The 16919-nt window shown below is 38.4% G+C and overlaps 1 protein-coding gene across 3 annotated transcripts in view; it reads left to right on the plus strand.

Moving 5' to 3' along the window:
• grid2 (glutamate receptor, ionotropic, delta 2) overlaps window positions 1-16919 on the plus strand; it is a 658916-nt gene that overhangs the window by 469833 nt on the left and 172164 nt on the right. The gene's annotated exons all lie outside the window — the stretch shown is intronic.

The following is a 16919-nucleotide window of genomic DNA, read 5'->3' on the forward strand; positions in this document are numbered from 1 at the left end:
CTTTTTTCTACTGGGTTATTGTTTCTGCTGTTGTGTATAGAAGGAAGAGCCAGAGTAGTTGCACATATGGGGACCATTTCAAATATTTAATCTCCAATCCACAGATGTGACACCGTCTTAAATGTGTTTTTCTCCCAATTCGAACACTTCAAACAGCCACAGGACAACAAATGTGATCCATTGGGAATGGATTGATCATGTACATTTGATATTAATAATTAATGGAGTTGAAATTATGTCCATTGTTCTGATAAAACAAATCTGTGGTGTGATTTGACACCTTGTCTTTTCAATTTGACTCCCATTGTGAAAAAATCCTTTAAGTGAGTTGTGCCTTGGGGCCATTGGTTTTGCTGATGAGTAGTGATGTAATCTATGGTCCTGAGTCTGCACACGGTGTCCTTTTGAACATTTATAAAGGTTGCTCATGCGGCTGACTTTCTTCCTGGAACAGCCATGTCTCTAAGAACAAGTGATGCCTCCTTTCATTTCTGGAAACTGCAGTCACATATATGTCTATGTACCTGTTTTACTCGGAAGAAAATGATGTAATAGACTTTAAAAAAAAAGTAAGTCTGTCAGTCAGTCAATCTGTTGCTTTCTCCATCTTTTATTTGTATTTGACAGGGCTTCCATATCTCTTTTGTAAGCATCTCTGTATATTTCATTCTTGAAACTTACTATGTACTTTTAAGTTAGAAATAACTTTCACTTTTAACATCAAACTTATAAACGAAACAGGCTCCATTGCCACAGTAATTATTCACTTGATTCCTTGTGCGGTATCACTTGTTTCCTATTATAACTGATAGTTGTGGGATTATAAAGGTTATTTAAGGCCCCTCAATGACTAAAATAAGTGTGAAAAATACATGTCCAAAATAAACAAGAGGCCCCCTTCTTTAGAATACTAGTGCAAAGTTAAAATGTATCTACCCATACTGTTAACTTAATTTTGCCAACGTGGATAGTGTGTATTTGATAGCCCACTGCCAATTTTTGCAATTATTTATTTGATTAGTCCAGTTTGAGGATTTTGTGATCCTGGCAGTAAAACAGCAGTTATCAACCAGAGCTGTTGACTGGTTTCTATTCCTGTGTCAATAATTTGAAAGTAAATGAACCTGAGCTTTTGTCTATACTGACCAATAAATCCATCTGAAATTTGCTTCCATTTACTCTTAATATTGAATCTCCGTCAAAGTGAGGTTCAAAGGCTGAGATAGCCAAGACCTCCCTGGTTTTTACTGCTGCCTTTTTTCCCCACTGGAATATATCACACAGTCATGGAATATAAGTTTAGACAATGAAAAGGTGAAAGCTGCGGTTCAGAGAACATATGATTTATTACCTGAAGCTTATCATTAAAAATGTTGCATAACAAACTAAATGTTACAGTTACATTGAATTTACACGTGAAACAGAATCCCCCTTTTCATTGGTGGTTTCTCCCACTAAGTGTAAGGTGCTTTGATGTTGCTTGATTTGATCAAAACTGCCAGAAGCACTTGATTTGATTTGTTTTGATTTGATTTGATTTTATTCAATTCAGCTAGCAGTGCAGGGCTCCACTGAAAAAAGAGCAGAATTTTACAGCAATCAATAAAAAACATACAGTACAATCACATACAATTTTAAAACATACAATTTCAAAGTTAAAAATATTTCATTTAAGGACAACCATGCAATGTCCATTAGCACTTATAAACGAAAGAAACTGTCTAGAGTAAAAAACATGCAGCTGCATTCACAGGTAACTTTTTTCCACAGACACAGGGCATCGCTCTGCTGTCTCCATTCTAAAGTCACATGCTGTGGTGGAGTTGTTTCTAACGATGGAGCTGGTAGAATTAGGGCCTTCTGTCATTATTGTAGAAAGTGTGAGTGTATAGTTGCTAACTAGTTTTTGCTGAATTCGAAGTGTGCGTCTCTAAAAGCAGTCTTTTTGGCTAAAAAATTGTGTGATGTGATGGAATAGGAAGATTGATACTGATATTTATTCCAACTTAATTTACGGAGGGAGAGTTTCTTTCCCCGTGGATACAAACGTAACTTCTTCTATTTCAAATGTTTTTTTGTTTTTTATTAAACGTCTTTTTCAGAAAAAACAGAAAACCATGTCTTTGATTTCCAGTTTGATCACACAAGGCTTTGGTGTACACTTTGTTGACTGTCCTCTGCAACGCATTGAGCTGGAGCTGGATTAAAAGTGTTAGTTTTCTTTCAGGGAAATGATTTTGTTGATGTGAACATCTTGATTAATCTCAAGGTTACAGGAGGGTCTGTGGTTTTTAAAAGTCAGGATGATCTTGAGAAAATGTCCTAAGAGTTTCTGTGCAGTTTTACTTTAATGCTGAAGAAGACTACTTAAGTTATTATTATTTTTTTTTTTTCTCTGTTCTCTTTTTTTCACTGTGGCTAATTTAAGCTCACAAATAGCCAAACATCCTGAATATTTAACCTGTGAGAGTGTCAGAAGAGCAGGGTGGGTGTTGTGGCTATGTACATCTGTTCTCTCCTTTGAGAATGATGTGATAGTAGAGTCAAGGTTCTTCTTTGTTTCCTTCTTTAATCTTTCTCCGGCTGAGAAAGAAACTGCAATAGCACCTTCTGGCCATTTTGCTGTGGAAACTGTTTTACCCATCTGCACAACATTACTGGAATCTTTACTCAAACTGTTATCTCTGAAGATTTGCTCTGAAATCGGAGTTTGGCACAATTTGTTCCCGCGGCTGGTCTGTTATGATGGCATTTTGCAACAGTTCTTTCAGCAAGAAATGAAATGTGACATGAAAACACTATTATTGAACTCGCTACCTGCGTCAAATATCAGGCAAACCCCAGCAGAAAAATTCCACCTCATCCATTACATCCCATTCCAGATGAGAATGGGCCATTTGATCATATTTAACTTGTTTGTGGTAGTACTAGTCCTGTGCACTAAAGCTGGGCACAGGTTTCTGCGTATTGGTGAGACTGCATGAGTGGTTGAAAAGGCTTTTGGAAAAGGTTTTATTTATTTTTTTGCCCTTTCCCTGCTTGGCTTGCCATAACTTCTATCCAAGTTTATGTCATGCATATCTGAACATGTAATGAAACAGCTTAACATCACTCACTGTCGGTGTAATGTGTAGCAATCTGAAGGCTGAGGCATGCTGGGGAGGTTTCATCAAACTCTCAAAAACATGCTCCAAGCCTATTGCCTTGACATCAGTAAAGACTTGGACAAGGGTGTTTATCTTCTGCTGTTAGCTTCACAGGAGGTGGTTCAGTAATCTAATGGTTTCAACTCAGCTGACCTCATATTCAGTCACTGTGTTTGTGCCCCCTTTGAAATGGTTGATTATGTCAGAACCTTCCCATATAAACACCAGTGGGCTTAACAAAGTCTCGCTGCAGCTCATTTTTTTCCATCTCATCATTGTTGTGACTCCTACTCATAAATTATTCAACAAAACAAAAATTAAGAGAGTAGAAAAATAGAGTTCTCCTTTTTTATTCACTTTTTCAAATGATATCCCAGAGTGGGGACTCCACTTATTTTTGCAATAATTTTGCCCACGTATGAATCAACTAGTCTGACGGCTCTAAACGTAAAAACTGCAGTTGCAATCCTACATATGATGTGCGATGCCTCCAGGGAAGCAATGATTGGAAGATGTGGAGGGGACAAGTGTTCAGGGACAAAAAAGATTTATTACCCTGAAAGCATCTGGATTTCAGTGTCAGGCTCCTTTTTCTCACTTTTCCTCTTGGTTGTGATTCAGAGCAACTTATCAGCATGCTCTTTTGCTGTGAATGAGCATCCACGAGGTGCTTTTTATTTACATCCAACGCGGGCTTGAAAGAAATAGGCTAAAGGTGGGTCCAGATGGATGCGTTTCTAAGTGGACTGTAATTTAGAAAGGGACATGTACCATTTTCATAAATGACATATTTTTTCTTTAGTTTTTTTGGTCTGTAATTCCATAAACGAAGCGTCAGCTCCATTAATCTGTTATGTGTGTCTTCCACCGTGTCCAAAGAAGATATATAAGAGGCATTATAGAAATAAAACACAACTGTCTTGTCTACTGAACAAATGATGTAACCTTACTGGGGGAAAGAAGTAATTTCTAATTGAACACATTTCCTCTTTACGTTATTAGTTTACACATACTGTAATTTACAACTTCTTCTGCTTTCTTAGGGCTTTAGGCCTCCTCTTTTTTGAGGAGCTTATTCATGTAATTTCCTACCAGGCAGTTGTTTCATTGTCAAATACACAGCGACTATAATGGAGCATACTGTTATATATTCTTTTTCTTTGATTTTGAGATTCATTATATTTTAGCAACAACTGAGAACAACACCATCAAATACAAGAAGCAAGACGAAAGGGTGGCATAAATGATGGATAATATACAATCAGGGAAATTAAATGAGACATGCTTTGTGGTAGAACAACTGCAAGAGGATATTTGCAGTTTACGCTGGTAACTAGGTTTCATGGCAGAGTGGGTTAGCATTTGCACTTATTCAGCACATATTAGGCAGCCAGTTGTGCAGAGCACTTACACAGCACTGATACAAGCCTGGGTTGTTTGCTGCGACAAACTGTCTCTATCACCCAGCTCACAGGAGAGACGTGTGAGACGGAGAAGCAGGATTTTTTTTTTTTAATATGTCCACTAACCAGCGGAGTGCTGAGACTAAACTGAGGAGAGAGGACAGAAGGAAGGCTTAGTGCTCAAGCTGTTCAGAGACTTCACTGACACACATGTTGCTCATCGACTGGGGAGACGGGTGCATTGGGAAACTCAGTGAAACTGCTCTGCAGCTTGTCTGTTTCTATGCCTGGCTGATTTTTCTTAACCACATGAGAATTTTGAAGTCAACAGGAAGAGTGTTCTAGAGCTGCAGAGTATGAAAAAAGGTTTGGACAGTTAGATGATCGATTTAGGAAAAAGTCTTCCATTTCCAGCTGCTGGGGACGAATAATCAGTGAAACTACAGGGAACTATGAATAGTCTATGCCCGTAGTTCAGCAACACTCTGGGTTGGAAAACTGACAATCGTATTTCTCCCTCCACTGGTGGAGCTCGTGGTGTAAGGTGGCTGGAACAGTACAATCCAGTTAATAGGGCGAGATTCTTGCCTTGCTCCAATTTTCTGGGGCGCTGCTCCTTTGTCTACCAGCGTGGGGCTAGAATTTTTGACAACAGTTATTCATACGTAATCCACATATTCTCACAACTTTCCGGTTCATATTGACTTTATTGCAACTGCTGGTCACTGTCACAGCTTTATATACTTTTCTCACCCCCATCGCTTCAAAATGTCATATACTATTGATTGCATTTTGACTTGCTATGAATCATGTAGGGCTGGAATAGGCTCCAGCAGACCCCCGTGACCCTGCATAGGATTAAACGAGTATAGAAAATGGATGGATGGAAGGATGGATGGATAGATGGATGGATTGTTTGTTTGCTACAGTTTGTTGTGCATTGTGCTCTGAAGTGTTTGCGACAGGGAATCAAAATGAGAGATGTATGAAATCTGAAAAGCACCCTCTGGTGATTGTGAGGTGCTATTTAGGTGACGGTGCTATTTAGGTGACGGTGTGTCCACAGACAGTATGTGAGGTTTGTTTTCATCCTAGCATTTCTGTCTTGGTGTGTGTGTGATGGTGGGAGATCTCTGTAGAGTGAAAGTATTTGTTGTAAAAGTAAATTACTCGTTTGGCCTCCACACAGCACTGGTCGATGTTCCAATTACTTTTAAATGTGCGTAGTTACACATCCCTTGAGGTGCCCGAGGTCACTGTATGTGTGTGTGTCTGTAAGAGTTTGTGTGAGGATCAGGGTGTGAAGGTTCCTTAAGTGTATCCCCTTTTCATATCTCAGATTTTTGCTTTAAACAAAATAAACAAAAAAAAGTTTTAAACTCCACTGTGGCCTAAGGCCATGTTTACACGTAGCCAGGTATTTACAAAAACGGATATTTCCCCCTCTACGTTTTCAAAAAAATCATCGTCTACACGAAGCGGCATGAAAACACTGTTAAGGTGCTATGAGCAGCCAAACCTGCAGGGGGCAGTACGGAGCGCGTCGCCGCGTACCCTACGTCGTAGGCTCTGCGTTGGTGTAACGCGGAACCATAAATCAGCCTTGACTGCCAGTTACTTCCAAGACTGAACGAGAGTCTTTCGTTTGGAGTGACAGAGAAGTGAAGTTAGACCCTGTCCACACGTAGCCGGGTATCTGCTAAACCGAAGATAATAAGATATTAACGCGGCAGCTCCGTGGCCGGGACACGGGGGGACTCGGACTCGTTAACTGCGGCTTACAGAGAAGGAGACGCGCCGGGAGGCGCAGATGATCTACAGGTTTAGAATGCTTATGAATGTGGTCGAAAAAGCAGATCTTCGGTTATGTGTGGAAGGGGTTTTTTTTAACGATATAATGTGGATACAAATTATTTTATAAACGGAGGGGGGGAAATATTCGGTTTTAAAAATACCCAGCTACGTGTGGACGGGGTCTTACTTTTTAAGTGTGACTTTAGAATATAAAATACAAGAAAATATTGACGGTGGCCAAACAAATTGTAAACACAGATCGCACAAATGATGCTGGTGACGTTTCTGTGACGTTCTGAGCCTAAATCTCCGTTTTCCTCCGTTTTCCTCTGTTTAGACGCAAACGTGAAAACGGAGTTTTTGAAAATCTCCACTTTGGCCGGCGTTTTCAGAAATGATCGTTTTTGGTGACTTTGACCTCCGTTTTCGTGTAATCGAACGGCCAAAACGCATGAAAACACCTCCGTTTTTGCTCCGTGTAAACGGGGCCTAACAATGGTACAGTATGTATATTGGGGGTTGGGGCAAGTGTGTTTATGCATCTGTGTGTAATAATATCAGCTTTCTGATATCCAGGGGACACAAATATGTATAAACATGCACACTGGGGATTGCTCAAATGCATTTTCTCTAATAGAAACACTCATACTTACATTTAGGCTTAGGTTTAGTCTCCAGGACATCAAATTAAGTAAATTCTCAAAAGTAATGCGAACCAAATTATGCACATGTGTTTCAGCTTATTGGAATTGACCTCATAATTTCACAATTTTTTTCTTGTATTTTCAATATGTACATTAAATCACTTCTTATCACCTCTAGAAATTCCCATCTGCTGTCAATATGAATAAAATGCACAAATCAACTTATGTTTGTATCACGTCGTTTGATTGTTCTCACAGATCCAAAACTGATTCCCCCCGAGAGCCACGTAAACCATTAAATCTGCAATTTATCCAGTACTTCAGTGTTTTGTTCTGATCTCCCTCATTGTATTGCAATCGCAGCAGTAATGAAAAATGTAATGTCTGCAAAAATGAAGCACACTGTATATGATCATAATAAAACATGGCACGACACATTCGTACTCGAGTAAGCCAGCGTTGCGTGACCTGCGACGGTTCTGGTTCTCCTGATCTCGATGACTGTGCTAATCCTGTGTGAGTGCGCTTTCATGAAGCATCTTCTTATAGCTATGTGGTACATGTTTTTTTTTTTTTTTTTTTGGGGGGGGGGGGCGGGGGTTAAGGTACATCAAAGACCAGAAATAATTCAGATGTAGGTCTTGTGTAGGCTTTGGTACAAATACATTCCCTTTCAATTACTTAGTGTAACCTTTCGATAATGACATTATATTAGTTTTATGTTAAAAGCATGTGTGCTGCTGCAGGCTTAGATATGCAAGTTAACTGAATTTAATTTGCATAATTGACGGAAAACATTTCTAAAGCTTATTTGAGGCTTTGAAATGCAACTAAACTTGGAGGAGGAACAACATCTGTGGACTTTATATTTTAGTCTTAATGAAAAACTCTGTAATACATTTGCAATGTATCGATTGATACTTGTTAGAAATGAACTAATTTAACAGAATGTTGTTATTGGTTTTTTTTTATTCATAATTATTGAATAAGAACTGAAGAACAAAAAGCAATGTATGCAACAGTTTTTCCATTGAACCAAACATCTAAAATAACACATAGAAGGTGGAAGGAAAACAAAATACATAAATTGAACTGAAAAAAAGAGATGACAGACTGTGTTTTCATGCTCATTCTTTACAAAGAATGGTCAACAGTCTGACAGAGCAAAACTGCCACCAATCTCCCGGAGTGTCACCAAGAGCAAAGGATAAACCATGCTTTTAAGTCAGAGGAAGATCAGTGATAAGACACAGTTGAGGGCCGTTATTCTCAGACAACTTGGCACCGGTGCTGGTCAGGCAAAACCAACTGAGCAAAGAGCAGGCCACATCACTGCAACGCAAACCAAACGCCAGCGAGGCCTCAGTGAAGCATGAAGAAAAAAAGATCAGAATAATAAAATAAATAGCTTAAGAAATTCTAACATGACAAAGCAAAAAATACACGGACAAGAGAAGAGGGAAAAACACAGGGCAGTATATCCACAGACTTACAGGAAACAGGGGTGGAGACGATTCAGCAAAACCAGACCAACAAAGTAACTGACACACCAGGGAGCAGGACTTCAAAATAAAACAGGGAGTAAAGCTTAACACAAGGAGGGCAAGAACTAATTGAGAGATTTGAGCCCTGGAGACTCAAATTCCCAAAACAAAGTCACAAGACCATAACATCATTTTGTCATGGACTTAGTTTTAATCGTCTTACAATCGGTAACAAAATTCACATTTCCCTGACATGTTTGATAGGTTTAATGGGCACACAGAACTGTACAATATCTGTTCAAATAATCATTTACCGAGTGAACAATTCATGTTTTTCTAGTTAAGATTTATAGAAAATATGATTACTCTTTTGAAACCAGCTTAAAGTCAGTCAAAGCTTCGAGTGGATTTGATCATTTTTACCTTTTATGATGCAGCTCATCTACTGAGAACAAAATTAGTGCATGAAGTTCAATATTATGACAGAGTGACATGTTTCTATGTGCAGCTTTGTGTTACGATTGCAAGAGCAAAAGGGATTTATTTCCCTTCTTAAAGCTAGGGTCTACGATCTTGAGTTTTTAAGAAAAAAGACACCTACTCCCCACACAAACTCCCTCCCCCCTGTGCTCTGCCTCACATGAAGCTCCCGCCTCCGACCCCCCCCCCCCTCTGGTACGGGAGCCAGCAGGACCAAGAACAAGCAGCGCCGGATTGAAATCACTATAAAAGTCCATTGGAAAACAAATACAACGCGGAGCCGTGTGTGTTGGTGTTTGTCCGTGTCTGCGTGAGAAAAACAAGAAAAGAGCCGTCATGTTGTCTCTTTTGACGTGGTGGTTGTAGTCTAAGCCAGCCAGCATGGTTCTGGCGGCGTAACGGGTGGGGTGAAGCTGAAGCGCTTGCTTCAATATGTCCTTCTTGTTGCCGAACTTTGGGAGGCGGGGAGTAGGGTGAGGACTGTCCAATCGCGGACATTCAAGCAGATTGACCAATAGGCGCCGTTCGGGCCAAATGGCGCCTATTGGTTGACTTCTTTGCAGAATTACAGCAGATAGAAGAAATATTTTCTTTTGGTTCTTTTTGCTAATCATATTTCATAGGTAACACTATTGGGCCATAACAACCTTATAAGTGATTTTGGTAAAAATGTACAATATGTAAAATCGTAGACCCTAGCTTTAATACTGATCTTCAACATATGTATATATCAGTGGCAGCTGGTCAGTAGAGGGCGCTATGGCGCCACCCCCATCAAATCAAGAGAAGCAGAAGAAAAGAAAAATAAAGTAAAAAACATGCTGTAAGATGCATATAATTATTAAAAGAAGGTGTTTTTGTGGTTACAAAAAAATGTTTTATTTTATTTTATTTACTTCCGTAAGTATGTGGCGCCGGTCAAACAGAATCCAGTGTAAACTCTTGAATATTTGATAAGCACATGACCTGAGGATCTCTTTTAATTTGTTTGAACTAGATTCGTAAAGATGACGCAGTCGTGCGTCCCTGAAACTCAGTCTTTAGCAACGAATCCGCGATCAGTATCGTGGCGTACTTGTTTTTTTTTAATCTAATGTGATTGGACAAGTCATTCCCGTCTTTTTTAGAAAATCAAACTGAACTACACAAACCAGATTTTTATATTTGTTTTAAATAGGTTAAATAACACTTGTTTTTCAAATAATATTTGTTGATTTTGTATATTATCAAATAACTGAAAGAAAGGAACATTATCTTTTCAAATAATATGAATCCCAGACAGAACAATGTTAATGTTTTTCTTCTCTCACTGTTTTGTCCAGGTAGAACAAAACAGTGGACTTGTTGAAATGATGAACCCCTACTTTATGTTCAGTTTTCTTTTTCCACTGCAGCATAACTGAACTGCTTCACTAAAACTCATGACCAATAAGCCATAGTTGGATGGTTACATTTTTCAAAATTAAAGAACCAAAATATTATTTTCTACCTTTTTCCCCCCATTGTACCAAGCTTGTACCATGTACCATGCCTTCTGTGCACTGTTACACCCCTATGTATGCCAAGGTAAATTGCGCTCCCCCAAAGTTTTTTGCACTAGCTGCCACTGATATGTAGTATATATTGTATATATGTTTGTATGTATATACATATACACACTCCAGCCAAAGAGCAGTAAACAATAAACAGGATGGCGTTAAGACAGGAAAATGCAGTCAGTATTAGAAGAATAAAAAGATGCTAATGGCAGCATTTTGAAGCCTGAGTCTACACTCTAATGTTTCAGGCGCATAGGGGTGCAAACGCACATTTATTTCATCCTGTTGGGGAGGTGAAATGAGCCCTTATCTGGAGCTGTGAAGATAAGCAGAGCCAGTGGGCGACTCTTCCAGCCAGGGTGCCGAATGAACTCCTTACTCATGCATGTCCACGTACGCAGTCATGCAAGGCGACCTTCACACTTTCCTGTTATATTGAAGCCACGACATTACGAATATAGATTGTATTGAAATTGAGGTAAATTTGGTTTTTCTGAAATATTGCAGCAGTTCTTTTATTTCATTTGACTTACTTTCCCCCGTCTGTCTTCATTTCCTCTCTGTCATCCAAGTGGACGACAGAGAGGAAATGAAGACGGTATCCACTCATTCGTAGGCCTACTGTATGTGCAAGTTCATCTAATGAATTGAAACATATCAGATAAATATGTAAAAGCATTCAATGGTTTGTTTCTGGCTGGAGTTAATGGCAGCCATGTTATTATTAAATATGAATACTTGAATCGGTTGCTTTTAAACAATTACTGTACATCAAAGCTAACGTCGAAAAAGTATACATGTATTAGTGTGTCGGTTTTTACTTGAATTTGAATGAGTGATTCAATTATGCACACCAACCAAGTAGGACAAAAAAGAGGATTATGTCTAGATTTAATGAAGTATGTTCCTAAACTGTAATAGATTAAATAAATGCAATAAGATACTTTTATATTGACTGATTAAAAAAACAGCATGGTGATCCTTATATTATCATTTATTTTGCATAGTAACACTGTCCTGACAAATTTTTATAAACTGCCTAAGGTAAAATGAATTAAATCAAAAGTCGGTCTTGTCTTCCAAAAATAGATTAAAAAAAAAAAACAGTCCAATCGACTTTAGTTTAATTATTTTCCAATAATAATTCAATGCAGTTCAGTCTAATTATAACTGAATTCATTTCAATTAACCTCAGTTAACTACAGTATTTTTGAAAACAGTTGTAATTGAGATCAGTTTAGTTATAATCATGTTTAATATAATACAATATTGTTTAATAATGATTGTAAAATACTAGTTTGTTGTTGTTGACAGCAGTGGAGGGTAGAATTACAGTGTGCAGGGCCATGTGTGCTTCACTGACGTTCCCTTGTGGCCATTTGACTGTTCTTGACTTTTTCTCCAGGGCCTTTACCCCTAAGTAATATGGAGGACTAAGACTGGAAATAAAGTTTACATTATTTTTCTTACACCCGGCCTGATCTCAGGCTTATGATCTTATATGGCATTTGCCCCTGTACCGGGAGCTCTGGGGTGTCACGAGTTGCAGGTGTTCTTTGGTGTAAATGTAAGCTCCCTTGGGCTGTTGGCTTTCTTGGAGGTATTTGGCTGCACCACTTATATTTTATTGATTATACACAGTCACATTTCTGCAAGCAATTTCTGCAGTTGCTGAGCTGTAAATGCACTTTTTTTTTTTTTAAAACAGTACAGTGTCCATATCTTTGGGTGCCCCCTTATGCTTTTACACTTTAGTTCAACCCCTTTCCCGAGAGTAGAAAGTTAATGTTTTGTCACGTGCACACAAATACTTGGGATAACATGTTAAACAGAAATTGCAATGCCACAATCATGTACTGTAAATACTTTAGGATTGCACTGATAATAATACGGAATATGTATTGACTTGTATAAGCAGGCAGGTAGACTCGGTATCTAAGAAACAGATGCTTAAAAACACTGTTGCATGTTATGAAATGAGAAAAGAACTTACCTTCAAGGTCTACATCTCCCCCATCAGGCTGAAACAAGGGTAGCATATAAGAGACCTGTCTTTACCTGTCTGAGTTACATGCAGCTATGCAAGAAGTTATACATTAAATGTTAATGTGGTTATTAGAGCAGCTGTTTGTCACATGGAATCTTTTTTTCTTTGTAATGTGTGAAATATGAGCGGCAAATGTTCCTCTGCATGAATGCAAAGTATAAAGTGGGATATCTCCAGGTGTAATATGGAGCTAAAATGCAATACAGCCATAAGGAGAGTGAGAGTGTCATGAAATATGCATTGGACGCCTAAGGATTTATGACTGTCGTAATCTTGCTCCGTAGGGTCTTTATATAGGGAAATAATGTGTTGTTCTCAGCATGCCTGTATGAAAGCATATTCCCTCTGCTACTGTCAAATCCTAAAAATGCAAAAATTTGTCGAAATCTAAACAAGTGCATCACAAATGTTGAGTAAATTATCAATCAACCCACTGACACAGGCCCAAGTCTAATTAAACAAATTGGTACAAACATATTAGAGGGCATAAAGTAGGTAGATGACCTTTAAAAATCTCATATTATACAAATCACAACGTGTCTTTCAATATTCAGCTCACATTAGCAAGCAGATCATTTATTCCACTGTGCCTGTGGACCCCCTACTGCTTCAAGCAGGCTGTGGCAGTATTTGCATTACTTTTGATTTAAATGAAAAAATGATATTCCAATATGACAACAATATGGCAGGTCATGTAAACACAGGGGTTTTAAAGCTGAACCGATATAACTCAGCAATTTATGCTGTGCTCTACTGTATGTAGATTAAAGATTTGTTGCCAGGAATTTATTTATTCCTACGTGTTCTGTATGTTTGCAGAGCAGCCTGCAGAATTTTAGTTTGCACTGTAAAACAATGACATACATTGCCCTTACTCATTGTTGAAAAAAAAGAGCAAAGGGTATCTACCTTAAATAAGCACCAAATTAATATACCTTCTCCATTTATTTCACATCCTGAGCTTCTGTGGCATATGTGTGTTTTCTTTCTTCACATTTTAACCAGGTTTGCAAAAGCCACTGCATCCGAATGAAGTTTGGGGAACAGCATATCCCCCAGTATAACACCAAAGATGGCAACTAAAGGAGATGGAGCAAGTTTACCTCCAAAACCCTCAGAGAGTGTATTACACACAGATGTCCAGTATTCATGGAGGTTTGGACCCTTACAAAAAGAATGAATGAGGGATTGCGTTGCCGATTTACACCTGCCGCGTAAGGGATCTGCTCCTGGATAGATCTTAGCCAATTTTCCTTGGATGGCGGTGTAAGACCTTGAACTGCAGGAGCCCATGTCTGGCACAAATTGATGAAGAATGTACTTTTTGAAGGATGGACTGCCAATCACAATATGTTATGTCAGATGCCAAATCATCTTCCCATTGGGATTTAAGAATGGAAAGAGAAGAAGAACATAGGTTTAATAGCAGGGTATATATAATTTTGATCACTCCTTTATTGAGTACCTTTAGCCCAATAATGCTATCAACAGGTGTTTAATTTGGCAAGTTAGGCAAGTGGGCGCATCTGTTGTAGATAAAATGCAGAATTTGCAGGTAGCACAAGAAATGGGTCTGTGAGATATTACTTTTTTTATTGGCTTCCAACACTGTACACTGTGCCCACATTCGGAGAGATTGATATACCAACGAGTTGTGTTTTGTAGGTGAGAAAATCTAAGAGTCTGAGGAAAGCAGAACCCGTATGACCAGTATGATGATTCAATCTCAAGCCATGTGCGCCTAATTGGTGATAATGGGAATTTTCTGAAAGTCTGTCTTATTGTGTTCCAGTAGAGAGTGAAATTTTCCTTGAATTTCTCCTCTGAGCATAGAACTTTGACACCCAATCCTGTTTTACTGTAAACTGGAAGGCTCTATATGAGATCTTCCTGGCCTTACCGTTAATAGTGAGCAATTGACTCTTCAATTTATAACCCAAGATGCTGCCAAAATTCTGAAAAGCAATAAGTGCATTGGTATCAGGTCCATGGGAATGGAAAAATAGAGTAAAAGGTCATCCGCATATAATAATACTTTATGATCCAGATTTGCTTGTTGTATTCCTCACATTTGTTTGCAGTGTAATGGCTAGTGGCTCTATTGATAAAGCAAATAGGAGGGGAGAAAGGGGCACCCTTGGCTTATTCCATGGTGGAGTGGGAAATAGGGAGAGTATGATACATTTGTTCTAACACGAACCATTGGTGAGTTATAAAAAAAGTTTTCCAGGATTTACATTTTGGGCCAATGCCAAACTTATTCACAGTATAAAAGAGATAGTCCCACTTCACATGGTTAAAAGCTTTTTCTGCATCGAGGGATAATGCAACCTCTGGTGCTGAAGATGGCACAGTATGTAGTATATTAAAAACCAGGCGTAAATTGTAGAAACCATGTCTTCCCTTTACAAACCTGGGGAGATCACAGAAGGCAGGTATTGTTCCAATCTGAGAGCAAGGGTTTTAGACAATATTTTAAAATCAACATTCATAAGAGATATTGTCCGGTATGAGGAGCACTCAAGTGGATCTTTGCTAGGTTTTAAAATAAGTGAGATTGTTGCTTGGTCTAATGTTGGATGGAGACAGTTTTACTCAAAGGACTCAATATAATGTTTTTTGTAGAAGTGGAGATGATTTTTCACTGAACACTTAAAAAGATTACTGGAAAGCCATCTGGGCCTGGAGATTTCCCACTCTGCATTGAGTTGATAGCTTTAATGTATTGTACTGTGATTTGTTCTTCTAATTGATCTTTATGGTGTGGATTCAAAGTTGGGATGGGTAACATCAAAAAATCTGTCAAGTAGATCAGGCTTAATTAAGGATTCAGATTTGTAGAGAGTAGAATAACATTTTTGGAAGCTCTCATTTATGTCTTTGGGATCTGTGATGACCTGTCCACCTTGGGTCTTAATTTGACTAATTAAATGGGTGGATTCCCATTTACATAGCTGGTGAGCTAAGATCTTAGTAGCTTTCTCCCCTTGCTCATACCAAGTTTGTCTAGACCTTAAGAGCATCTGTTCAGCCTGTTTAGTGGAGAGTATATTTAATTCAGTTTGTAAAATTAGCTTCTGTTTATAGAGGTCTGGGGATGGGATGGTCGAGTGTTGTTGATCCAACTGCCTTTTCAGATCTTCTGGTTCCGTTAACCGTTTCTGTTTTTGTTTGTCGGTGAATGAGCAGTATGAAATTATATGGCCACGCAGGAATGCCTTTAAACTTTCCCATATAGTACCGTAGATTAGATCAGCAGTTATGTTTACTTCTAAAAAGGTATCAATCTTTTCTGACATGTACTGAATGAATCCTTCATCAGACAATAAGAGAGGATTAAGCTGCCATGAGTGCGGTGAATGCCTATTAGGAAAGTTGAGCTCCAACACCAGAGGTCTGTGGTCAATTACAATACTTTCATTATTGCATGTCTTGACATGAGAAAGTAGCTTTTTTTGTCAACAAAAAAAAAATCAATACGTAAGTAAGTTTGATGTACAGGGGAGAAAAATTAATATTATCTTGATGATGGAAAAAGAAATCAACGTGCATAAGCCACGCAACGTGTGTGATGATGTCATTCGTGCCCACTGGAAACGAAAAGGGAATCAATTCCAGATTCCCATCCCTAGTTATCTATGTATAAGAGTCAGGACCTCATGATTCACACTTGTACACCATCACATCTTCCTACTTGTGTTTTCTTTTTAACAGAAACCATGAATTGTTTTTTTGTGTGTATCGTGGTCTACTTACGTCGTTGTGTTTGTTGTGAATTACCAACAGCTGTATTACTTTTTTTCCCCTTCCCTCCGTTTCTCTGTCCACAGGGAAACCACTGTAGATTGATCTTTGAAAAGAAAAATATTTAATTGAAAGCCCAAGGTAGCACAGAGCTTACTTACTGTGGTCCATAGGAAAAGACAGGCGGTTATGATGCAATCTGATAGACATAGAAGTCACCCTTGAAGCGATTTTGAATTTCCGAAACTCACCATTACTTTGATACAAATTGCTGTCACCAACACTATTTTCTGTTGTTCTGAATTATTTAAGCTGTCAGGTTAAAACCTGATTTCAAAATATCTTATTTATATACATAGTTTGCCAGATACAAAATGGCAAAGGGAAAGTATAACTTTACAGAAAATGCTCATAAGACGTTTTCAGACCTTCCTGGTGTCAGGGTTGTGATATGTTGATGTTTTCTATTTGGTGATCACTTCATAGACTCAAACCTATGCTGTCGAGGACAAAAAAAAGTGTCTGTTTTTTTCTTTTTTACTAATATGATATAATTTAAACAAAAATAAGATACCAGAATCATTTTAAAATCTAAGCATTGAAAAATAAACCTACAGTACTTTCACACTCTAAAAATCA

Source organism: Cololabis saira, chromosome 9 (assembly GCF_033807715.1).
Source record: "Cololabis saira isolate AMF1-May2022 chromosome 9, fColSai1.1, whole genome shotgun sequence".
Lineage (NCBI taxonomy): Eukaryota > Metazoa > Chordata > Actinopteri > Beloniformes > Belonidae > Cololabis > Cololabis saira.